The sequence below is a fragment of the Eptatretus burgeri genome, chromosome 5, assembly GCF_056783735.1.
Source record: "Eptatretus burgeri isolate ZD-2024b chromosome 5, Ebu_testis_v1, whole genome shotgun sequence".
Classification (NCBI taxonomy): Eukaryota; Metazoa; Chordata; class Myxini; order Myxiniformes; family Myxinidae; genus Eptatretus; species Eptatretus burgeri.
The window spans coordinates 109,388,496-109,415,012 of NC_140965.1; the positions used below are offsets into that span (position 1 = coordinate 109,388,496).

Genomic DNA, 26,517 nt, shown 5'->3' on the forward strand with positions numbered 1-26,517 from the left:
TGTTGCCCCAATCTCTCAATGGTGAAGAATTACTATATATATATATATATATATATATATATATATATATATATATATATATATATATATATATATATATATATATATATATCAGATCTGGATCCTGATCTTCGGCAAAGTCGAATCAATTTACACACCCAACCTTTCCACAAAATTTTGTCTGGATCCATCCATAGCTTTTTGAGATATCCTGCTCGGACGTAGACAGACAGATAAGCAAACAAACAAGAAAGATGTTGTGCAAAGCACGATACTTAAAAAAATCCAAATAAATGATGTGCTTCAAGGTTTTGTGCATTACTTGCTGATTGTGCATTACTAATGCACAATGTAGATTGTGCATTACTTGCTGAAAAAAGGTATAGTCTGTGTATTGCAAGACTAAAGATATTTGTAGGGTGTGTGTCTAAGCGGGTCCAACGTGTCTACAGTTATAAAGGGGAAAAGTGGTGTAAAGGTCGAAAGGACCTACGTGTTTCATTGGGTTTATAGGGCTGTATAAGGTTTTTGAGGAGTCAAAAGGAAAATAAGAGGTCTGAAGATCGAAAGGGTATTTTCCAATAGTAGTTGGGGTTTAAAAGGTCGAAGGCGTTAACATGTCGAAAGAGGGTGTAATGGGTCTGAGTGGTCTAAAGGGTCTTAAAGGTCCAAAATGGTGTAAAACGTCTTACAATGTCTAAAGGGTCTTTATAAGTCTAAAAGGGTCAAAGAGGGTCGAAAGGGTGATAAAAGGTTCAAGGGGTCTGAAGGGTCTAAGATGGTGAAGAGTCTGAAAGGTTTACAGGGTGTAAAGGTCTAAATGTCTAAAAGGTATGTTGGGTGACATCATTGAATGAATAACATCCCTAAGTGACATTAGTCCACAATTAGATGTCGTCATGCTCCAATAATTCGTAATTAATAGACGTACTCACGGTCAAGTTCATGTTCAAACAGTATGTTATGAACATACACACACGGGTCGACCGAGGCTTCACCTCGACGAGGGGTTCACCATCCACCAGTGTTTTTCGGTTTCATATACAGCATTGTATACTATTTATACTTAAAATAAATAAATGTAAAATTGTGTGTGTGTGTGTGTGTGTGTGTGTGTGTGTGTGTGTGTGTGTGTGTGTGTGTGTGTGTGTGTGTGTGTGTGTGTGTGTATGTGTGTGTGTGTGCGTGCATACATGCATGTGTTTCCAGATAATAAACATGCATGTATTTTATATATATATATATATATATATATATATATATATATATATATATATATATATATATATATATATATATATATATATATATATATTCTTGCAATGCACAGACTCCCCCCCCCCCCCCAACACCACGTGAATCGAATGAAAATTGACAGTGACCTTGACCGTTGACCTTTTGACCTATTTCAAAACAACATGCTTCATGCTTGTGAAGACCTCTACCATGTGGTTAAGTTTTGTGAAGATGAGCAAAATTCCACTGTATACAGGTCAGACCAGCCAATGCACAAGACCAGACCAACCAATGCAATCGTAAATTTCACAAGTAACAAACAGGAGTGCAAACAACCTCCATCCACCTTCAGTGGCAGAGGTAATTAGATAAGTGCTGCACCTGAATCCAATGGAGATAGAGGGCTATGGGCATCTTTGTAGGACTTGTGGTCAGCTTGCGTGTGGTGTGGATGGGTGATGGTTTCTGCGGGTGCAGTGCAGTCATGATGGGCCTGCTAATAGCCTCCTCCTGCTACAAACTTCCTTGTGTGTATCCCAGTGTGTCGAAAATATCATCACTCAGTGACATCATGCTTGCTTTGGGGATCAATATGATGAATGTTAGAATTGTCGTGACCATTATTTTCTCTCCATTCTGCTTTTTACACGAGTTAAACATTAGTGTTCTAAGAAGGTTAAAATGAGTCATTTCTCCAGTGATTGTTTTTACAGATATTAACAAGTACACATAAACTCTACTCGTGCACCAGATGAATGCACTATTTTATCTTTTCTTTCCCAAAGTGATCTAAAGCTCTTGGACGAGCTAATATTATATTAGTAGTATAAAAATATATTAGTAGACATTAGAAAGGTGCAATTTGTAAAATATGAGGGATAAAATTGACATCATGGGTTTTTTGTTTGTTTGTTGTTATTTCTGACTTTTACAACTTCCAAGCTATACATAATGTCTCATCTCGTATAAGAGCCTACACACATTACCCGTAACAAAGGGAGCAGGAGACAAAAGGGGCAGGAGAGGGAAGCATAAAACAGTAGGGAATATCGACATTAGATCTGTGGAAGGGAAAGGGATGTGGTACACGTGGTAAACAAAATGGACACCAAAGGGAATCTCAGGAAGGAAAACAGGGAATTTGCAGGATCTGCGTTGGATGCATTAATGGGGGTAGAAAAGATCATGGTTGTGGATGGGGGAAGACATGACATGGAGGTCTTCTTCTTCTTCATCTTGCATATTGCAACTTGGCTGCCAGTTCGCTATCATTTTGTCGGGGTGCGACTATGCCCCTGATGCTGTACCCCTATACAGTACACTATACAGTGAGAGAATGAGAGACACAAAAAGTCAGCTTCATCGCGGGAGATACCAATTATCCTAAAAGCCTTGGTTTCCACAGCGTGAAGCTGAGTGAGGTGTGAGGCAGGATCACCAGCCCAGAAGGCAGAGCAGTGTTCCATCAGGCCGTGGATGAAAGCTTTGTACGTGGTTAGGAGCTCTGGTGTGCCAATGAAGGACATTGCATGATGGAGGATGTTCCATCTGGCTTTGGAGGCCAGCTTGGAATGGAATAGCGACATAAAGCTGAAAAGTCACATTCCAATTAAATAAATAGCTCCATGGGGGACTGACGGTTATTTTCCCAACTGGCAGGATGAAAATGAGAGATTTGCGGGAAGCGACCATGGCTCCACTTCCTGAAGTGGTATTGTCATCGGGAGCACAACTTAAAGCCTAAGGCACATTTTCTCTATGGCTAGGATATGGTGGCCGTACCCCTTCCTGAATTGACAGAAAAGTGCGGCGGCCGCAGAGTTTCTGAGGTGGCCTCAGGGTGGCCCTACACCGTATGGCTATCTTTTACAGGCCGTAGGGGTCGCCATGGAATTATAGCGTGGAGTTATAACTTTTTTAATTTCTATGTTGGCCGTAGCAATTCGACAAGCCAAGCTGTGATGTAGATGTGTTCCACGTCGACCGTACGTAGGGCGTACGGTGGGCTTGCATTATCCGTGCGGCTGCCGTAGGCTCTTATCAATGAAAAATGAATTTTGCCAACCCCCAAAAAATTACGGCGGCCGCACTATTTCCACGGTCGCCGTAGGGTAGTCCTAAGGCGTCCCTGTGTTCAACGTGCGGTGGCCTTGCAGCCTGTGTGACTACCTGCGGGCAACGCAGGGTCGACGCACGGTTCCCCTACGCCCGCCGTGTGTCCTACGTACGGCCTCCGTGGCAGTCTGCGTCGACCGTGCGTCCACCGTGAGCTACTGCTAGAGATCGGAGTATGGGTGTTTGCCTATACTCCGAACTGGTATATTCAGTTATATATATTATAGTTATAGTATATTCAGTTATATATACTGGTATATTACGAACTGTTATATTTTTATTTCAGTAAAAAAAGAACTGGTATATATACCGACTCGTTACCGACCGTCTGGCCGCACGTTCGCCTTAGGGCCCCCCTGCGGTCGCTTTGCGGGCACCTTGAGGCTACCTCGCGTCTGCCTTGAAAATTATATGGCCGCCGCAGGGATGCCCTAAGGTCACCGTGCGACATTAAATCAAAGACAGTACGGCACCCCCACGTTTTCGGTCTCCACAATTTCTAAATACCCCGTGCGGCTACCCAAAAAATAAAAACATATGTGACTGCTACATTGTGTTGACCGTGGAAATACTGTGGCCGCCCTATAATTGCTAGTGGCCGTAGATTTTGTAGACCCTACGGCCGCTGTGCCAAATGTCACTTAGGCCTAAGTTAGCAGCGTGGTTCGTGTGTTTTATAAAGAGTTTGTCTGCATCTGGCCATCGGTTTCTGAAAAGATTTCAAAATAAATTGCACGAATTTGAGGCGAAACCCCCTTTTTAGCCTCTCATCGGGAGTGGATCCAGATAGGGAGCACAACCCCATGAGATCTTGTTGTTTTGATGCTTTGAACCAAATTTGGTTCATATCGGTTGGGTAGTTTGTGAGAAGATGTTTTAGTCAAATGTTAACTTACGTACATACGGACGGACACCCAGACCCATTTCTTTGAACTTATTTCGGAGAGATAACCTAAAAATACCACGAATATGTTTCTCACACATTGCTTTTTTAAAGTTATTAACAATTCATTTAAAATCATCTTCTTCTGACATAAAATAAATGTTCAAACAACATTTTCGTGAGATTGAAATCTGAATGGAAAAAAAAGAAGTAATCTGCAGGATATGATAAAGCTGGAGTGTCTCTCTGTCCATCTGTCCACCCCAGTACTCCCTGTTTTGGGGCTAGCCCTGCCAACCCTTCTGTGGAACATTTTGGGGTCACAGCCGGTGTCCTAAGGTGGGTGAGAGGTTTCATAAATACCTCAATACAATGATTTTGAGTTTTGATCCGTACGAAGTTGCTCCCTCACCCAGATGTAATGTCAGAACGGCATTATGTTTGTGTGAGATTATGGTTCCATTGATGTTGAGTAATCTCCTTGTGTGGACCAATGACTGCGGTTGTGGATCTGCCGTTTGGAGAGGTTCTGGGCTGAAAGGATTGAAACCTCGATGAAAAACAGTGCCCTGCTGATGATCCGGGCAATTGGGAAATCAGTAAGTTGCTTATAAGTTAAAGTTATAGCTTCAACTAAAACAGCTCTTGGAAGTACATACCAGGTGTATGTGTGTTTGTGTGTGTGTGTGTGTGTGTGTGTGTGTGTGTGTGTGTGTGTGTGTGTGTGTGTGTGTGTGTGTGTGTGTGTGTGTGTGTGTCTCTCTCTCTCTTCCTTCTTGTGAGTGCGGTGCAGTAATTGGTCTTTATTTTGATTTACATCATAAGTGTTTGTATTTTGTTGTATTAATGGTATCGTATTAATCTTTCGTAATAGCTAGAGTGGGGGGCTTGGGATCCTAGAATCCTGAGTTCAAATCCTGCTTGGTTGTTGAATTAATACCAGGTGGGGTTGACTCAGCCTATCATCCTTCTGAGGTCAGCAAAATGAGTACCAGCTTACTGGTATCCTGTGACAGAGTGGCGACCCGTCCAGGATTGTACTCAATAGCCAAGGAGACTGCTTAGGCAACACCAACGCTCTGCACAGAGTGCGGTCCCAATGGATGGATGGATTTGTGATTGGAATTTTGCTGTTTGGAATGAAAATAGAGAGATTGAGTTGAAAGGAGAATGAGGAAATTCTGAGGGTTTCCACCGGTGACATTCGTTGAGTCGTCGTTTGCAGAATCGCCATTGCAATCATAAAAATATTACCCACCTTACTCTGTTGGAGTACGTTTTTTGGCCCAAGTGTTTCACAAACCACCTGTCCATACCTGAGGTTCGACTGAAGGTGCAACACGAATGTGTAATTTATTGATCCATCGTTTGGTATTCTCTATTTCCACCTTGTCTGTTTGCATTCAGGCTCGCTCATGTGTGTAGCACACTTACCTCGCTGCTGAAAAATAATAATCTTGGGACGATTTAAGCTGTAGATGTTCAGATTCAAAACTTATTACCACTTACATCAAAGTTTGACAGGGTAATAACGGATATAGTATTTTAATGTGTGATCGTAATACAACAACGCAATGCTGATGATGTCGTCGATTTTCATCGGTTAATTTGCTGTGCTTTGTCACTTACAGTTTTGGGACACGACAATAATGGATAAGTGCAATCCCATCCGATCCACTTCATACAGCCGAACAGCATGATCCGTATCCAGTGAAACTAAACTCCATTACATCTTTCAAATCATGTTTAATCATGATGTCCTGCTGTTCATATACTGTTTGTGTGGTTAGAACAAGCTTTTTTAAAATCAGTTCATGCTAAAAAAAAAAAACAAGATACAGCGTATGTTTATCATTTTAAAATGTCAGATGCTAAAGTTTTACCAATTTGACTGGAGGTAAGGGATAAATTTAACACCCCCCCCCCCCAAGGGGATGGCAATCATTAGTGTACATTTTCATGATTTACGTGGACCTAAATAAGCAATTGATAAACTCATGTGGTATATGGGATTTGAACCTGGCTTCTCTAATAGGAATTCAGATAAGAGCACAGACATGAGAACACTAACAAGCAACACTGTTGACCTGTTGTTGTCTGCCCTAACTGTCTTCCTCGTTATCATATCTAAGTTGGCCAGTTAGTGTTTCCACATGTTGATCATTCTGATATCTGTCTAATTCTGTTCCTATGAAATGGCTATATTGTATGCCCTAGCTGTTAAATGCAAAGTTCTTTTTTAATCAATAACCATTCAAATGATTTATACCTGGGCAACTTGCATGAGCCCCGAGACCTGTGTTTAAAAATAATAAATGTAGAAAGAAAATCGAGTGCAGAAATATATGATTGCTTTTGACAGGAAAGTGCCATCAAATGTGGCTTGGCACATGATCTTGTATCATTGATGTCACAAAGTCCAACATCTCTGTGCTGCTCATAATCACCAAATATATTCTGAGGGTGTTATCAACAGTGTTCGTTTTCCTGTTCAATTTTTACAAACCTAATGCAATACAATACAACCAGCAGTACATAGCATGCCACTCATGTACCCATGGCAGGTGACTTCACCTGCAGGCCTGAGAAGGAAGTTTGTTTGGCATATTCACATGATAATAAATACTTCCGCCACCAAAAGTGAAGTTATGTTTTCACCCGTCTGTCTGTTTGTTTGTCTGTGAACAGGATATGTCAAAAAGTTGTGGATAGATTCAGATAAAACTTGGTCAACAGGCTGGGTGTCGGACACAAGGACAAATTGATTAGATATTGGTGAAGATCTGGATCCAGATGAAAGAATTTTTAAAGTTTTTAAGAGATTCTTCACCATTGAGAGATGGGGCCAGAAAACGATATGTAGCACGATATTTCAAAAAGTTGTGGCGGATTTTCACAAAACTTGGCAAATGATTCGGGTAGGTGACAAGAACAAGCTGATTAGATTTTGGTGTGTGACAAGGACAAATGATCAGAATGCAGATCCGGCCTATTGGTGGGATACAAAACAAACTGTAAAAGCCCGGTGATGGTATGTGCTCTACCAGGTGCCGTTCTAGTTAACATGGATATCATTGCCTCTCATGTAAAATGGCTTGGCGTCATTTTTGAAGCCTTGCTTTCCTCTCGGAGAAGTATTTTTTTTTAATGTATTGATTCGTCTAATCACTTATTCAACACCCATAATCAGGTGACAAGGTGCCATCGGTGTACGAGAGACAAATTTACTACTTTTTGTTAAACTAACTCTGCATTTGTTTGTGTCATTCCACATTCAAGTCACCTTGGAAAAATCTATTTTGAAAATTTGTGCTGGCTTCCTTTCGTCGTCGTCCTCTAGAATTGTAACAATCCTCAAATTATTCTAAACTCATATTTTCCCATTCTTCTTCCTCTTTCAGTGGGCCATGACAGTGTCACCACACCAATGCATATTTTGCCAGAAACCCATTTTATTTGCTCAAACCTCAGAAACAAATATGACAAAGTACAAAAAAAAAAACATTGTGCAAATGGAGACATCATTGGTTTACAAGTAGTGAAATATATAAGACGAGACGTTGTATAAGTTTGACTCATTATTTCGTAGTAGTAATGGAGCATGGCCATTGTGAGCCAACGGCCATCCATATCTAGTGCCCAACTGTGTCTGCGGATGTCCTCCTGCAGTTGGGTTACTTTGAATTAGGAGGTTGGTGGCAGGATGTGCACTTTGGCCACCGTAAAACTCTTCATTCCTCAAAACGTACTAAAAAACAATAATAATAATAATCTGAAAACCCACTCCGTGGGAGTCCCTCCTGTACAGCTGCCTTTTCCAGGGCAGCTCACTGGATGACGGGATTGTGGCAGAAACTTCGGAATCCCCAGTATTTGACAGGAGGGAAACCACGGGGTTACCTTCCCAGGTCAGATTGTGGTAATGTGTGTCTGGGTAGTGCTAAGGTGTCGTCCACGCGACGGCGGTCTCCTTGGGTTAACCTGAGGTGGTCCCTTCTGGTGGATGCCAGGAATGCCCTATCCTAAAGAGAGGATGATCACTTGTCTCTGTTATCAGGTGAGCTCAAGCGTTAGGACATCGGTATTGCAGCACTCTCTGAGGTTCAGAGACCAAAATGCGGCGAGATCATGGTGGGTGGTTACACCTTCTATAGGTCTGGTCGCTCTGATGGTTACCATGCCCAAGGAGTTGCTGTAGCTGTGTCCAATAATCTGACTCCAATGACAATTGAGGAAACACCAGTCAATGAGCGTATTATGAGACGAAGGATTCGTCACTCCTTTGGTGTCATTTCCCTGGTCTCTGTTTATGCTCCGACTGAGGCGAGTGATCTCACCGTGAAGGACACATTCTACGCCACGCTCAAGTCTGTGATTGATCATTGCCTCAGGCGAGATACGCTTCTCATCTTGGGGGGATTTCAATGCATCAGCTGGAACTGATAGGGATGGATATGAGATATGTGTTGGTCCCCAAGGGTCTTGGATTGTGAAGCAGAATAGCACTAAATTCCTTGACTTTGCAAGAAGTCATGGACTTAGAGTGGCTGGTTCTTGGTTTCAGCGCCCACAGGCTCATCGCTGGACTTGGTATTCCAATGCTGGTGGTGCGGCAAAGGAGATTGACTATGTGCTTGTTGATGGTCACTGGAGGATGATGCAGAACTGCAGGGTCTACCAGAGTGCTCAGTTCCTCAATACTGACAAAAGTCTTGTTGTAGCTCTGAAGTTTCAGCTTAAATCTGGGAGAATGGTGCCATCCCAGCCTAACCTGGATGTTGGCAAGCTCAAGGATGAAAAGGTAGCTGAGGAGTTTACGAATAGGTTGAGTGGAGATTTTGGTGGTCTGTGTGCTTTGGTGGATCCTGAATAGTTGTGGAGTGCCTTCAAGACCACCATCCTTGATGTTGCCAGTGGATGTGTTGGAACTCACTGAAGGGCGATGAAGAATTTTGACCAGATTCGCAGGACCAGGCTGAATGGCAGAGCTGAGCTGTTCAGGGGACGTGCACCAAGGGTGGACAAGGACGCCTATGTGCGAGGAATTTGTGATGGCGTAGAGCATCACCTATGATCAGTTGATTCTCGTCCATCTTACAGGCGAATTCATGCATTGCGTTCATCCAAGCCCGTCCTTTGGTGTGCAGCAGTTAGAGCAGAGGGTGGCAGGCTCTTGACAGAGAAGTCCGAAGTGAAGGCCTGCTGGACCGGTTACTTTGAGCAGCTGTACCAGGCTGCTCCACCAGTTATCGAGTTGCACATCAGGGGTGTTACTATCCCTATTGCTGACCCTCCAATCAACTGTGGTTCACCTTCATTTGTGGAAACACAGGCTATGGTGAACCGGTTGAAATGGAGTAAAGCTCCTGGGATCTGTGCCATCCATGCCAAACTTCTCAAAGCTGGTGGAAATGCTGGACTCATGTCATTGCATGTAGTTCTGTGCTCTTCCTGGAACACAGGCATCATTGCAATTGACTGGAAGAGGGGCCTTGTTGTCCCTCTCTGGAAAGGGAAGTGTGATTGCCAAAACTGAAAAAAACTACTGAGGGGTGACGCAGCTCTTTGTGCCAGGCAAGGTCTTTGCTCGGATAATTATTGAGAGGGTCCACCACCATCTGCTTGAGCACCAGTGTCCAGATCCGTCAGGCTTTACACCAAAGAGGTCAACGATTGACCGTATCCTTGCTCTTCGGGTCCTCGCCGAATGCAGATGAGAGTTTCGGCAGGGGCTGCTTGCAGCATATGGTGATTCTCTGTAAAGCGTTTGATTCAGTAAATCGGGATGCCCTCTGGAGGATTCTTGGTCTTCGTGGGGTGCCATCAAAACTGATCGATCTGATGTCTGAACTCTACTCTGGTACTGAGAGTGCTGTGAGTTGTGGTGATACCATCTCCGACCTATTTCCAGTTGTAACTGGAGTTTGTCAGGGGTGTGTACTGGCCCCCACACTTTTCATCACTTGTATGGACTGGATTCTGGGGAGGATGTTGGAGACATCAAGCTATCATAAATCGTTTGGGAATGTCAAGATCTCTGACCTTCATTTCGCAGATTATGCAGTCATCTTTGCTGAGACTCTGGATATCCTTTTTCGGGCCCTCGCAGTGCTGAATGAGGAGTCACAGCCACTGGAATTGTAGGTTTCCTGGATCAAAACTAAGATCCATGTTTGCAATGAAATCTTGTTTGCTGCTATCTTGTCTGTACCTGTTTGTAGCGAGGATGTTGAGGTCACATTGAGATTAACTTATCTTGGCAGTGATATTCATGTCTCTGCAAGCTATGAGGAAGAGGTCAACAGACGTCTGGGTCGGGCCTGAGGAGTCATGGATTCACTGGATCATGGTGTGTGGCGCTGCCGGTACCTGTGCGGGAGAATGACAGTCCGAGTCTAAGGGTCATTGATGCTTCCATTCTTGCTCGATGGATGTGAGACTTTGACTCTGACCAGGCATCTGAGATGGAGACTTAATTCCTTTGGTACCAGGTCTCTTCGGAGAATCCCTTGCTATCGCTGGTCAGACTTTGTGTCCAACGAGCAGTTGCAGAGAGAGACTCAAATGAGATTTGTTAGCTGCATAATATGTACGTCGGTTGCAGTTGTATGGACATGTGGCTCGTTTTCCTGATGCTGATCCTGCTCACCGGATTTTCTCAGCAAGGGAGCCTCGTGAGTAGAGGAGGCCAATGGGCCTACCACCTGCCTTATGTTTGCAGCAGGTTGATCGGCACCTCACGGAGATGGGGATGGCCAGACGGAGGCCCCTGGAGTACTGGCGGTAAGTGGACGCAGCGACGTGCTGCTCCTGCTAATGCTCCCATACCTGACCTGACCTGATAATGGTTGTTGTGATGGTTTTATTCAACTGAACATAAACAAACATCTAGAAAAGACAAATAGCTGCAAAATCGTACATTTTAATATCATTAATTTGTGTACTAATTAACATGCAGATAAAAGGGACATACTAACAAGGGACAGATGAATTCACAAACAGACTTGATAACTGCAAGCCAAAAAGATGAAACCATCGCCATGATACATGTGACATAAAAACAATTAAGGAAGAAATTGTACTCGAACGGCCTGTCTCCTCGCTGCGCATATTGAGGAAAGACAAGTACATGATGAGAAATTCGAACAATTTGCAATGTAAAATATGACCATAAGGCAGGATAAACACTATAATAGGGTGAATACAGCAAAAAGCAAGATGAGCTTAAGAGAATAGGTACCTTAGCACATCACAAGGTGGAAACAGAGATAGGGTAAATATGAGAAAGGGGGAAAACCAGGGTAAATAGGATTAAAGAAGGAATAAGGAAAACTCAGCCTGGGAGCCAGCCGACATAAGGTTCAAAATTGATGCAAAATGCAAAATTAAAACATAAAAAGATAAGCATAAAAAGAGGACAGCAGCTACATTGTATGTCAAACATCAATTAAAATAATCATCAAAATCAACAGCATGTTAGTAAAAAGATATCCATGTAATTACTTTTAAATTCTTCGAAGAGAACGTCATAAAATAAAAAAGAAAGGACAAAAAAAAATTAAACGAGCGAATAAAAACACCACTATGACGCTGTCGATTATTTGGTCATTGTTTTCACCTTCAATAATATGCTCATGAGTTTTCTCTCATAGTTGCTCCTACAGAATTTCCGGTAATTTCATCTTACGTATAGAGTGGCATGTTCTTTACTTTCTCAACATTGATCCATCCGTTCAAATGAGTGGAGTAGTCCCTAAATTGGAAATGATGTTACATTCCAGTTTTATTTACTTATTTTTGGTTTATTAAATTTTGAGCAATAAAGGACTTTTGAAATGACACAACTCACCACAGAATGCTTTGTGCACATGCGCAGAAATGCATAGCAACAGTGGGGTGATCAATGCAAAGTGTGAAGATCTGTGGACCAGCGTGTGCTACCGAAACCCTCTGCCATCACTCCCAGTGAGTGAAATTTGAACCTTGTGGGAGTGCCTCCTGAAAACATAGCAGTCTTGGCAATTTATTTAATGGACATCTGCAATTGGAAAGACGATGGTGTGTATCATTACCAACAAAGTAATGGCGAACAACTCTTCGACAAAAGATGACTTCACGACGTGAAAATACACAAAGCTTATGCAAGCTATTACTTGCGTGGGAACCAGATGTACTCAGTCCACTTCCCTGGGAAGATCATATCTGGGGCCTGTGAATGCACAGGGTAAGTTTAAAATCAACTTTCAAAATGATGATATTTGTTATTAATCATGTTGTTGAGGAGGTGGGGGTAGGAGCCATAAGGGCTTTTACAAATAATCATTTTGTTTGTAGTTGAAATTTGTTTTAGTTGTAGTTCTTTTGTTTGAAGAAACTCTTCTTATCCACTGCCGCGTTCCCTTGTATGAATAGAAAATGGTAGGAACTCAACACCTCTCATCCACAGATATTTCTTATATTTCCATGAGTCCAATTTGCAACCAGGAACACACAAGAATTATGCTTAATCATTTTGAAATTGCAATGCTTTTTTTAATGCTGAAAAAAAGATTATTTGACTTGTAGATTTTTCCCTACAGGCAGCAGGTTGTAAGTCCCCTGACAAACGGAAGCAAGTCTTGAAAAGGCACGCACGGTACATGCATGAAAGGCCTCATTTGCGTTAATGTGTCATTTTGAAATTCCCTTATTGGTACAGGCAACCTTGGAACAAGTAGCTCGGTGACCGCAATTCAATATCCATTCATTGTTTTTTTTGTTTTACTCGAGTATCCTGCTCCATTCGACTCATCTTGCAAGACATTAAATTGTACCACCTGAACATCTCACACCATTATAAATAAGTTTTATGGTTAAAAATAGTTTCACCCAAACAACAGGCACTCAAAATAATCCTTAGTTTTACTTCAATCTTAATATCGGGTTGTTCAAGAAGATAAATTATTCTTGAATCTATTGCTTATGGAAATATTATCCCAATATTTATTGTTCAAAATAAAATATATTATATGCATTTCATACTCCCTGATCTATATTGTGTTTGATTTATTGGGTTTTTTTTTTTTGTATACCTTGGTCGAGGCTCTTATGAGAGCTAACACACAACTCACAGCAAGGAGGCATGAGACAAGAGGGGCGGGAGTGGAAGGGACTGTGGTGAACTGAAAGCAGGAGAAATGAAGGAAGTGGGCTTGGGTGGATTATCGGGGGTAGAAAAGATCGAGGATTTGGATGGGGGAAGATAAGAGGTGGTGGTGAACAGCTGGTTTGAAAGCCTGGAGGGAAGAATGGGAAAGAATAGAGTGAGGAAGTTTATTCCAAAGGCGGGAAAAAAGAGGAATGAAAGAGTGAAGATGAGCAGTGATTCGTGATTTTGGTAGTTTTACCAGAAGGGGGTTGTTGGCGGACCTTGAGCGCCCTGTGGAAATGTGGTGGGGACAAATCGCAGAGAGAGCAGGGGGGGCAAGGCTGGAGAGGAGTTGGTAGAAGACAGAAAGACCACCGACCAACCTGCGGTGATTGAGTGAGAGGCCCAAAGACTCAGCTTCATTGCGGGAGATGCCGATGATCTTAAATGCCCTGGTTTCGACAGCGTGAAGCCGAGAAAGGTGGGAGGCAGGAGCACCAGCCCAGAGGGGAGAGCAGCACTCCATCAGGCTACGGACAAAAGCTTTGTAAGTGGTCAGGAGCTCAAGAGGGCCGAGGAAGGACTTAGCACGACGGAGGATTCCCAGTCGGCGACTGGCTTTTGAGGCGAGGTTGCAAATGTGACTTTCCCAGGAAAGGTCATGGCAGATAGTAAGACCTAGAAGCTTGAAAGAAAAGACTTCTTCCAGAGGATTGTTGAGAAAGTGGATGGGGGGGTTTGTAAACGGTCCTTTCGAAGAGACATAGTGAGAGTGTGAGATTTGTCTGGATTGAAAGACATGTTCCACGTGTTGGACCAGTTTGTGATTTTATCCAGATCTGCAGTGAGTGAAGAAGCTGCTGCTTGCCGGTCTGAGGGATGACAGATGGTACGGCAGAGGGTGGAGTCGTCGGCAAAGAGAAATAGAGGATTTTCCAGAGAGTCCGAGAGATCATTGATGAAAACCAGAAAAAGAACAGGGCCCAGAACGCTACCTTGAGGAACTCCAGCCTGCACAGGAAGAGGGGATGAGAGAACTCCATTTAGGGCCACACGTTGACTGCGACAGGAGAGGAAGTCTGCGAGCCATGAGTGGAGATGGCCTTGAATACCATGGGAAGAGTTTGGTGAGTAGGGCAGGGTGCCAGACTGTGTCAAAAGCACGTGATATGTCCAGGGATACGGCTCGGATTTCCTGTCTGGCATTGAGGACCTCCATCCATTGATGGGAGAGCAGAAGCAGCATATCCAGGGTAGAGTGACCTGGTCTGAAACCAAATTGATGATTGGAAATCAAGCCATTGGAGAAGAGGAAGGATTTCATATCTGAGGCGATGATGGATTCCATCACCTTGCTGATGATTGGGAGAAGGCTGATTGGTCTGTAGTTACAGGGATCTGTTTTTGCACCTTTTTATGCAGGGCAGTGATGTTAGCAGATTTCCAAGCAGATGGCAGATGACCTTGGGCAAATGAGAGGGTGAATAGAACAGAGAGTGGGTGAGCAAGAGCAGAAGAGCAGGCTTTGAGGACACGTGGGCTGATGCCGTCTGGACCGGTTGCAGAATCTGACTCGAGGTTTGAAAGCAAGCTCTCCACCTTGTCAGGAGAAAAGGATACAGAGTCCAGGGACAGTTGGGTGCGACTGGGTAAAGTGGGTAGAGATAGTGATGGGTTTAGGACACAAGATTTAGCTGCAAACGCCGAGTTTAGACATTCAGCTTTATCACGTGTGGAATCAGCAGTGCGGCCATTTGAGGTAAGGGAGGGAATGGAGGGGGAACATACACCAGAAACCGATTTGATTAAACGCCACCAGGATTTTGAGGAGGGAGAGAGGTTTGAGAGTTCAGACTTGAGATGAGAAAGATGTTGTTTTCTGGCTCTCCTGAGGGCAGATACACACTTGTTCCGAGCTTTGTGGAAGGAACTGAGATTGCCCTCAGTTGGGTTTGCTTTCCATGAGGCAAAGGCAAGTTGTTTCAGGACAACTGCCTCGCCACAAGCTTCAGTAAACCAAGGGCGGGAGGAAGGGTAAGACGACTGAACACGAGAGGGGATAAATCTGTGCATGAGGGAGAGCAAGTTTCTTTGAAAGAATTCCCAGGATGAGTTGATGTTTGAGAAAGTAGTGATAGGAGACCAGTCTGTCAGTTTGATGGCTGCTCGGAGACCCTGCCAGTCGGCTTGAGTGAAATGCCAGACTCGACGGCGGTGAGGTGGTTCTCTGATAACAGCCAGAGAGATGTCCACTTTGACAAGGACGTGGTCAGAAGAACCGATTGGAGCAAAGGAAGAGCAGCAGATATTGTCAGGGAAATTTGTCAAAATCAGATCCAGAAGAGATGGAGTACCATTGGTTGAGATCCGGGTTGGGAAGTTGACCGATTGAGTCAGTCCCAATGAGTCGCAGAAAGCTTTTGCTGAGGTGCCATGGCAGGTGAGAGAGGTACCCACACCTAGCCAACTGGCGTGATGACAATTGAAGTCACCACATAAGAGGAAGAGAGAGTTTGGATGAGAAGATAGAAGATGGTCCATGTTTTCGGATAGTGAGGTGTAGATGGAGTCATCACTGTTCGGTGGACGGTACAGTACACATATAAACATGAGGTGGGAGTGAAGGGGAAGCCGAAGCCAGAGGTATTCCTGGGGGTGTGGGGGAGTGAGAGCAGTGCATGGAGAGTGAGGAATAGAGTCTTTGATGAAGAGAGCAACACCTCCACCAGGACGAGGCTCAGGTCTGTCATACCGTAAGAGGGAGTAGCCAGGGAGAGATACTTGGGAGTCAGGCACGTCTTTATACAAGTTATTATAGTTATACAAGTTCAGAGATCACCTTTAAAGGTTGTGTAGTTATATGCTGAATCATCAAAGTTGGATCAGACTACAGATATAAAATGGTGCTTTATTCTAGAGCATGTTTTATATTATTGTAGAGCATATTTATTGTAGAGCTCTTTGGAGTTCGCATTCAACTGTCCGTTTCTTATTCATCGACTTGTACATGTAAAATTATTTTATGATCTATAGTATACAATAAAAGGAGCCGTCCGTGCGTGCGTGTGAGTTCCACCCATTTGTTGGACAGTTTGCCCCACTCAACCCACAATGTCTGGACTATGGCCACAAATTTAGGAACTATTTCGAATTACCCTTTAGAATCCTTTCTCTATGGCAGTGCTTTTACTGCAGATGTTTTGCAGGTTTGCTATTATGTTTGAGTATCTTCTCTTAAAATTGTCACAGGTTTATGTGAATTCGGTGATCGTATAATAGGGGAGCAGAAAGCATTGCAGCGGAGGGTGAGAGTAAAGATGGGACAACTTTGGAAGGGGTGGAGGGTTGATGACTTTCAATGGGATGGAGGAAGGGGAGGTTGAAAGCTTTAATGTGGAGAAGGGAATGGTGAGGACTTTGGGTTGGGGAATGGGGGGGGGGAGCAAAGATGGGACAGAGCTGAGAGGGAGAGGGGAGAATTGCATGTGTGAGTGTACTCACAGTAAAAGTGAGTTTGTGTCATTGCTGTTGGGAATGGTGGGAAGGGGAGGGGGGGTGCGGTGTTCCACAATCACCCTATGTATAATGTGCTACCATCTTTCAAATGCATTACCATATTGTAACAGCACTGGGTATAGCACATACCTCCACCAAGCTGAACAGTTTACGTTTTGTATCCCACTGATAGGTTGGATTCAGTTCTTCACCAAAATCGAATTAAATTGTCCTTGTCACACACCCAGCCTATGCACCAAATTTCATCCTAATCCATCCATAACGTTTTGAAATATCATCCTACGTATCGTTTTTGCTCCATCTCTCAATGGTGAAGAAACACACACACAAAAAAAAATCTTGCATCTGGATCCAGATCTTCACCGAAATCGAATCAATGCAGTCTTGTCACACCCAACCGTGCTACCTGGTTTCGTCCGAATCTGTCCATAACGTTTTGGGTTTGAGATATCCTGCTCACAGACAAATAAACAGACATGGGTGAAAACATAACCACCGTCCAACTTTGGTGGTGGACGGAAGAAAACTTCTCATTCATATTGTTTGGTATGCAGTGTCGATGCTCATGGATGAGTTAAGACACAGAATGAATCAGGATGCAACAGAATGAAAAGAACAGCAGAAAGAGGGAGGTTGGGGGGGGGAGCATAACAGGAGGATTGAAGGAGACTTGGAGAAATGAGTCATGCGAAGAATGAAGGCAAGGGGAGGACACACGGGGTAAACGAGATGGACACAGCCGCAAACTTTCAATCACAGAAGTGGAAAGAAAAACTGGAAATTCATGAAAATGTGGGATTGGGGAAGGTTAATGGGGGCAGAAAAAATCGTGGTTGTTGATGGAGGATGACCTGAGACAGTGGTGAACAGCTGTGTTGAAGCTCTGGAGGGAGGATTGAAGAGAATATGGAAGTTGATTCCACAGGGTTGGTGGGGGGGGGAGAGGGGGGTTGCGGAAGAGGAACAAATGAATGGAGATGAGCAGTGATCCTGGATTTTGGGAGTTTCACCACAATAGGATTACTGGCAGACCGCATGTGCCGTGCAGAGACCTCGGGGTAGGGAAGACTGACCATGGAAAGGGCAGAGGGTGCAAGACCAGAAAAGAGGAGGAGGTGGATATTGGGACCATACTCAGTGCAGAGCGTTGATGCTGCTAAAGCAGTCTCCTTAGATATTGGGCACAATCCTGGATGGGTCACCACTCCGACACAGTATACCAGCATGCTGGCACTCATTTTGCCGACCTCGGAAGGATGACAGGCCGAGTTAACCCCACCTGGCATTAATTCAACAGCTGAGCAGGATTTGAACTCAGGACCCTAGGATCCAAAGCCCACCACCCTAACCCTTAAGCCAACACCAGAAAAGAGGTAGTAGGGAAGAAAAGAAAAAAAAAAAAGAACATATGCCACTGATGTATCTCCAATGTGAAAGTCAGACCCAGAGACTCAGTATAACAACATATGTGAGTCTTGAGTTTACTAATCCATGCAAACTGAACAAGTGTCAGTTTTAAAATTAAGAAAATGGATATCAAGCAAAGTAGCTGGGATTTAATGAGGAGCATTAGTCTCGTTAAATATGCAAGTCATGGACTGCGTCAACGGCGAGAGCAACGATAGCTTCTGCCAAACAGGAGTTGAGAAAGTATAAGTTTACTGCCGTGAGAAAAATTGTGCGGCATAGATGTGGATTTGTTAAGCCTGGTGTTGGCTTAGTGGTTAGGGTGGCGGCTTGGGATCCCAGGGTCCTGAGTTCAAGCCCCGTTGGCTGCTGAATTAACACCAGGGGGTTGACTCAGCCTGTCATCCTTCCGAGGTCGGCGAAATGAGTGCCACTGTACTGGTCCCGGTGTATGCCCCGGTTAGAATAGGTGTACCATATCCCTGTGTGTCGTAAGAGGCAACCAGGGTTGGCGTCAGGAAGGGCATCTGGCCATAAAACATTGCCTCAAGAAAAAGCCAAACCCCTGCACAGCAGGGAAAAATGGCTGTAAAAACGGTCATAGATGTGGATTTGTTAAATGTTCCAGGTTGGGGGCATACAAGTTAAAGATGTGTTGATAAAACATGATGGACTAAAGAGCCAGATGTATTTTTACTTTGTCCACATTTCCCTCACAAGCATTTGCATTCTTACTCCAATTTTGTTTTGGAAGGAGTATATAAAATACAACATGTCCTCTCCCCCTCTCGAGATTAAATCCTTCATCAAACCATGTCATCATGGTTTAAAAACACCAAGTGGGTTTACTCAAACTGTCATCCTTCTGAGGTTGGCAAAATGAGTACCACCTTACTGGTAACAGGGGCATTGACTGCTTCAGCAGCACAGCCACATTCCCAGCAATGATGCAACTCGCATGCATAGGCTGAATACAAAATGATGATGACTCTCTTTCAATTATAACCTTTTGAGATTGAGTTTAAAGCTTTTAACAACAAAAATAATAACCAATGTTTTGCCTGCAGCTCACTTTCAGGGAATTCCATAACTTGGGTCCGGGATAAATAAATAATAGATTTGTCTGCAAAGGAAGGTCTTGTTTGTTGTAAATGGACCATATCAGCTTCTATTGTTCAATATTATTCTTAAATCTCAAGATCATTCCTGCTACCCATGGCAAATCCTTCCTTTCACCTCACCTCCGTTCCTTTGTTCCCTTTTATTCTTGCTTTTTTTATTTTTCAAACAATCTTCCTCCGACCTTACTGTGGTGTGTGTGCTTCACTTCTGTTCAAAGCTTCAACAACTCTGTACAACTGCATTCGTCATTCAACCTCATAACTGTCAGCAACTTGTTTGACCATCCTCAATGTCTTTTGTTAATATGCCATGCTCAATTTGTTAGTTGCGAAAATTGAAGATTTTTCAAGTATATTGGTTGGTCACGTGTGTTATTCTGTCTGTCTGTCTGTTTGTCAATCGTCTGCAGGTCACGATTTTAAACCGATCTTCACGAAACTTCACCAAATGATAGAGTTGATCATCAGAAACAAGCCAATTGATTTTAAGGTCAAAAGGCCAACAACTTAGGTCATATTTGTAAAATCGTCAATTTGCATCTGATTGACTTGAAATTTCAACAGGATTTGCATATTTGATCATTGAGTTCAACCATCAATTTTTTTTTTCATGGTCAAATTAGTTTTTTGGATTTCACAAGTATTGTGCTATGCAGGACATCTTTCTTGTTATTTTGTTTATGTTTATATTTTCATTTATGAGCGTTTGTTTTAATAAATGAATAAAATATTTTAATCCTCGTGCTCAGTGTATGGCTGTTATCTGTGAGTACTTCGCTTCTTCTGTTTTTTTTTTTTGTTTTTTTTTCATGGTTTTGCAACCACATACTGCATTACTCAAACTTGTCCATTGCTATCTATTGAGTGCTATCTTGTGTGTCACTTCAAACATGATTCCACATCGTTGCAAATCACAACATAGAAAATCACACAAACTCATGCTCTTCGTTCCTTCTTTTCTTTGGTCATCTGGCCCTCAGGACATCGCTGGGGGAATCTGTAGATCGGTGTTCCAATGACATGACCCAACCATGAAAGTCACTTCCTTCCTATCAGATTTACAATAGGCAATCTCTTTGTTCTCCTACACACTTACTCATCTATCTTTTATATAAATAATATGCTTATTCTGTCTGTCTTTTTGATGATTTTCTCTTAAACTACTCAACCAGGGTCCAGAAAACCCATTTCATTATCGAGGTCTTCGTCTGTGTGTGTACATATTTCTCCAGGAGTTCCGGTTGTATTTTTCCCCCATTTTGAATGACCTTGTATGCTTTTAGCTTATGTAAACACTATCTTTTTTACAAAAGAATTGTGAGATAATGGAAGGTCAGGAGATTGGGAATTAAGCGTGATTTTTTTATTTACTTTTAACATTCTTCATAAAGAAAGGGAACAGGAATGTTGTGAAGAATGGGAATAAATGGTGAGGGAAGGACAAAGGATTGAAGTGGAGGTGGAACAGAGAGTTGGGAGGAAGGGATTGAGGATTTTTTTGGGGGGAGGGGGTGATTGAAGATTTGTGATTGGGTGGGTGGGGAGGGGCAGTTGAGTTGATGAAGTTGAGGACTTCATGAAGAAAGGGGGAGGGGAGACAGAGAGTTGGGTGGTTGGCAGAGAGGGGACAGAGAGTGATAAGAGGGGTGTTGGGACTTTGTGGGAGGGGGTTAAGGACTTGGGGTTAAATAGGGATGTGGGGGGATTGAGGACTTGAAATAGCATTTTTACTTTACATAAAATTTCTGCAGGTTAGTTATAATATCTGATCCAAAGTTACCTTCATCATTCACTGGTAGACATTAAATGATGTCTTTCCAAAGAAGTAAGACATTGTGTGTCAATATACTCTGTCCAGATTCCAAATTCCTGCCCTAATGTACTGGGCACTGCATTAGAGGCATGGCCGCACCTTCAGAAATGATGAAGCAGCAGCCTTGCACTACATATGTAAGGGGAGGGATGGAGTATCTTTGGAAGTGTGTAGGACCTTATGTATCACTGTACTTGCAAAATTTCAGATTCTTCTTTGAAAGCAATGAAAAACAACTCATCTTATCTCTTGCTTAGAAAGTCCTTCAACTGTTCCTTAGCAGTCACTTAGGCTTAGTTTGATTGATAATACTGCACCAAAGTGAACCAAACTTATCAGTCTACCTCCCTTTCAGTTTGAAGCATTTCCATGTGTTGGCATTATCTTTTGGTGTTGGACAATTTTAGTAATAGCCTAATGCAACAGTACACTGTTAAACATATTGTACACAAAAGTATAACAACGGCTCATCCGAAATGCCATTCTCATGCACCCTACTCCCCCCACCCCCTCCCCCCCCAATAATCCTTCACTTGTTTGTGTTTTCAGCAGTCTCCATATATCTGACTATTTCGTTGTTTCAACCCCCTTCGCCACCCCCCAATAGGGACATGTAGTTAATTAAATCTAATACTGTTGTGCTTGTGATATGACAGATATGATAACCAAATGGTACACACCTGTCTTCATTTCTTTATTGGTTCTTGTTTCTTGCGATTGTTATACAACAGAGTTATGCTTTAACAACTGGACTGTGTTGCATTATTAATGCCTCAATCTTTTGCTTGACATCCGAGTTGATAACCGGGCAGAAAGAAACCAGGGTGCTGAAGCAGGGAATTATGGAGTGCTGTTAAGGATAATGCATTTATTAGGGACTAGCTTTTTACCCACCCGAGGGATAATTTTATTATTTGGAAAAATTTCAGAAATTGAGTAAATTTAGCGTTGGCATAATGAATGCAAGTAATGAAACTTTGGAGGTGGATTGGGGTTAAATATGCAAACAAATTATTAAAAATTGTCTTCATTTATTCTGGCAAAAACTGAAGAGACATATTTGCTTTTAGGCAGAATAACAAGGATTTTTTTTTTTTTAACAGATATTTTTGGCTGTGGTAGAAACCTACGAAGTGCTAAATAAATACATCGAGAAGATTATGGTAGTATTGTGTTGCTATATCATTTCCTGACACTGATCAGAAATATGTACGTATTGATATTTGTGGGATGTATATAATCATTGCATAAAGCTGAAAACAACATCTGTCCAACGTCAAGAATAAACTTTCAAACTTGTCTGCCTCCTCAAAAATCTGATGTCATCTTGTTAAGTCTGTCTCTGGAGTATGCTCTTCCTCGATCCTTTTCCCACACTTCAAATGGCACGACAGCCGACTCTGCTCGCGAGAAGGCCAAAAGCCTCAATTCTTTCCTTGGCACAAAATCGTTCCTTGGCACACCTGGACTTTCATATACCGATGATGCCTAAATCCACCGCTTTATGGAACACTGCTCCCCCCCCCCCCACTGGGCTGGCTCCCCTGCCTCACACCTTGCTCAGCTTGATGCTATGGAAATCAAGGCCTTCAAGATCAATGGAATCTCCTGCAATGAAGCTGAATGTCTGGCCTATCACTTCACCATCACATACAGGTCAGTTGTCTCTCTTTCTTCTACTGCCTCCTTTCTGATGTTGTACCCTCCACTATTTTTATGTCGTCCAACCCTCCCAGATTTCTGCAGAGCACAAACAGTCTGCCAGGAACCCCCTTCTGGTGAAACTCCCAAAATCCAGAATCCTTGCTCACCTCCGCTCATTTGGTCCTCTTTATTTACCCAACTATTAAGGGGCAGATAACAGCAATTTTTGAGAGGAATCGTGCAAATGATGATACAAGCATCAAATTTGGCACATTTGTTGTCCAGGGGATTCTAATCAAATCTGCCTGATTGGCCATTTGAAAATCCAAATTTTGAAAAATTTGAAAAAAAAAAAACTTCAAAAAGTCAAGATCACAAATCAATGTTGGATGCTGGCTGAGATTGGGGAATATTTCAGAAACATCAAAGACGTTCCAAGTCTGCCATGCAGTTTTCTTCCCTTTACTGTGGAAGGCAGACACGACATCACATCCAGTGAACGCATGGAAGTATGGGATCCCTCTAGCTTTCTCAGGCCCTATTGGAGAAACGACCTCATGGACTGGAATCCATCGTGCCTTGGCTCCTTGGTCAAAGGTAATCCACATTTTCTCAAGACCTAGTTCCTGTAAGGATGGCAGTACAGATTTTGCTATGACTAGTACGTCCGTGTCATTAGCCTTAATGATAATGGACTTGCTACCATCTGTCGTTGCATCCCTGGCGTGTACAAATATTCGAGTGTCAGCTTCTTCATGACAACATCGAGACACAGCATCCAGTGACTTCCTTGTGTTGGTAATGGCATCTTCTCCTTTTTGTGACAATGACTGTACTTGTCGTCTGTGCTTCACACATCTTTTCCGCAAGGAAGTGAAACAGTTCAGTCTTGTTGTTGTCATCTCGAAGAAAGCTTCTCCAGTTACTTGGGGTCTTACTAGTTCCTGTCACTCTTCTTCTGATTCCTTGCCCCCTTTTCGACCTTGCCTCGGACTTCAGACTTGACTTCTTGTACACATCAAACACTACGTCCACCCTCTCGTACCTGGCACCATAGGATTCCACCTTTGGGATGATGTCTTCTTTAGCATAGTCATCAAATATATTTGAAGTGCGTGGAGGTAAGGCATTGATAAGTGCTGAGCCATCAATGATGACTGCATCTCCTCTTGGTTCTCTGTCTGGGATGTTCACTTGCCCTTCAAGAATTTCAGCCAGATGTGACTTCAAATTTTTTTTGAATTATTTTTTTTTCAAATTTTTCATAATTTGGATTTTCAAATGGCCAATCGAGCAGATTTGATCAGAAAGCCCTGCAGAACAGAAATTCCAAATTTTATGCTTGTATCATAATTTGCACGATTTTTCTACTATCTACTACACTATATGGAACCAACTTCCACATCTCTTCAATATCATTTTTCCCTCCAGGGTTTCAAGACAGTTGTTCACCACCATCTTAGGTCATCCCCCATCCACAATCATGATCTTTCATATTCCCATTAACCCTCTCCAAGCTCACCTCTTTCCAAGTTTCCAGTTTTCCATTCCACTTCTGTGAATGTGTGGTTGAATGGGAATTTTGCGGCTGTGTCCATCTTGTTCACCTCATATGAAGTATTGTGGTGTGGGGTGGGTTTGAAGGATTGGAGTGGGAAGGTGATTGAAGCCTCCAGGTTGGGAAGGGGAGGTTGATTACTTGGAGTTTGGGAGGGGGGATGATTGTTTTGGGTTTGTAAAGGGGGGTGTAATTGAGGGCTTGAAGTCACATTTTACATATGCGGGTATCTGATAGTTATACTAAAATATGCAATTTAGTGTCTGTCTGTGTGCATGTCTGCCTGCATATCTGTAAACGATACAATGGTATGACTAGTGACGCTTCAGCACCCTTAAATGCTTCATGAGTAAGAGGCCTTCACCTTATTTTCATACTTGCTTTGCCGTTGTTGCTTTAGACTGGACTGCAAAATATCCAGAGGCATTCCCATGCCTCTTTCTGCCTTGGAAAAATGCCATGTTAAGGTGTACGAGTACACAAAGAAGCTTGAGCATCGCTTCACATTATCATGAGTAGTATCAAAAGGGAGACTTTGTTGCAGTCATGTGTCCCATTTCTCAAAGTCGCAATATTCTCTCGCCAATGCTCACTCATATTTCACCTTTTCAAACTGGAACACATTACTGCATCAATTGCCTCCCTTTTGATACTACTCCCTCTGCCGGGGGCTGGGCTTCGCCTCCCCCCCCCCTTCACATGATCATTTCCCTAATCAAATTGAGTAGTCACATAGAGATCTGAAAAATATTTGTGTTTTATTTACAGGAATAACTTAATTTATTCATCAATTAAATGTAATGCAGCAGTAGGCCATTAAAACCCCCAACCCCATTTTTTTTATTAATACTTATACTTTAAACCCATAAGGCAATGTATTTATTCCATCACTCATTATTTATCTTTTATCATCAAATGCTGTTCGAGCTTTCTTATGAAGAGTCTCTGAGAATATTTTGTGTTTATAATTTCTCATAAGATTAATCTCTCTATAAACATCCTTTCTCTTTCATATACATTTAAGGTAATGTTGAAAGTTCATGGTCTCTTTTAATGCACTCTTCTTTAGACCTTTAAGTTTCTTTTCACATTTTAATTAATTTAACCCTCTCGTTAAGTATTTATAAACGTATGCCTTTGATTTAACACGTACAAATTCACTTAGTATCTTTTCACCTAATTCATCTTTAAATTTACCAATAACCTTTTAATTCAAATTTGAAAAAGAGTGGGTTATTAGGATTGTAATTAGTTGTATCATATATATCTTCATCTTCTTTCATATCCTCATAAACATCATCTGTTTTTATCTCTCGTATGAAGCTATCTGTATCCACATATAGCAATACAATATTCTCACCATATCTTTTCTTTGGATGATTATAAAAGCAATCATATGTACATTAAATACTTTGAACGATCGAAAACAGATGTTCCCACATAAATCGGTTTATCCATCTTTGTACTTTTTTTATTTAAATGAACAGCACAAAAATTATCTGTAAATATTTATATTCTTGTAAAGCTTGGCTTATTTATCAACTTCTCTGCCTGCCCCCAAGTTGTAGCAAGTCTTACATTTTGTCTATTCCTTATATTTTCCATTGTTTTACCAAATACATAATTATTCATCAACTTGTAAAAGTCCTTCTCAAATCATTATTAGCCTTTGTGCTCATCCTCATATTATAATCAATATATTGACCTAACCAATAACTTTGACTAAACTTTAGTCCCCGATGTACCTTTTTTACTTGTAGTCCTGCTTCTATAAATTGCTTTAAAATTTATTTGATGTAAAACATACTTCTCTTTATCAAACAATGTTGTTAGTAAATTAGTTGTAAGAATATATTTAAACTCATTTGAAGAACTAAAGAAATGTTTTTGATAACCACCGAATAGCTCTTGATTGGGGATCTCTTTTGCAGCTCCAAAAGGAAGGTTCAGAAGTTTTCTGGGATAGTTTAAATCCACTTCAAAATAATACCCATAATCCCATTTATCTAAATCTTCTTGAATTGTGGAGATTATATCATCAAAGATAGATTTGTACTCGTATTATTTCACCCATATAAAATTACCATAGGGTTGTGA

At 42.2% G+C, this 26,517-nt stretch overlaps 1 protein-coding gene across 1 annotated transcript in view; it reads left to right on the plus strand.

Annotated features, from left to right (window-relative positions):
* Positions 1–26,517, plus strand: part of LOC147027138 (potassium voltage-gated channel subfamily B member 2-like) — a 134,968-nt gene that overhangs the window by 90,391 nt on the left and 18,060 nt on the right. The window lies entirely within an intron of this gene.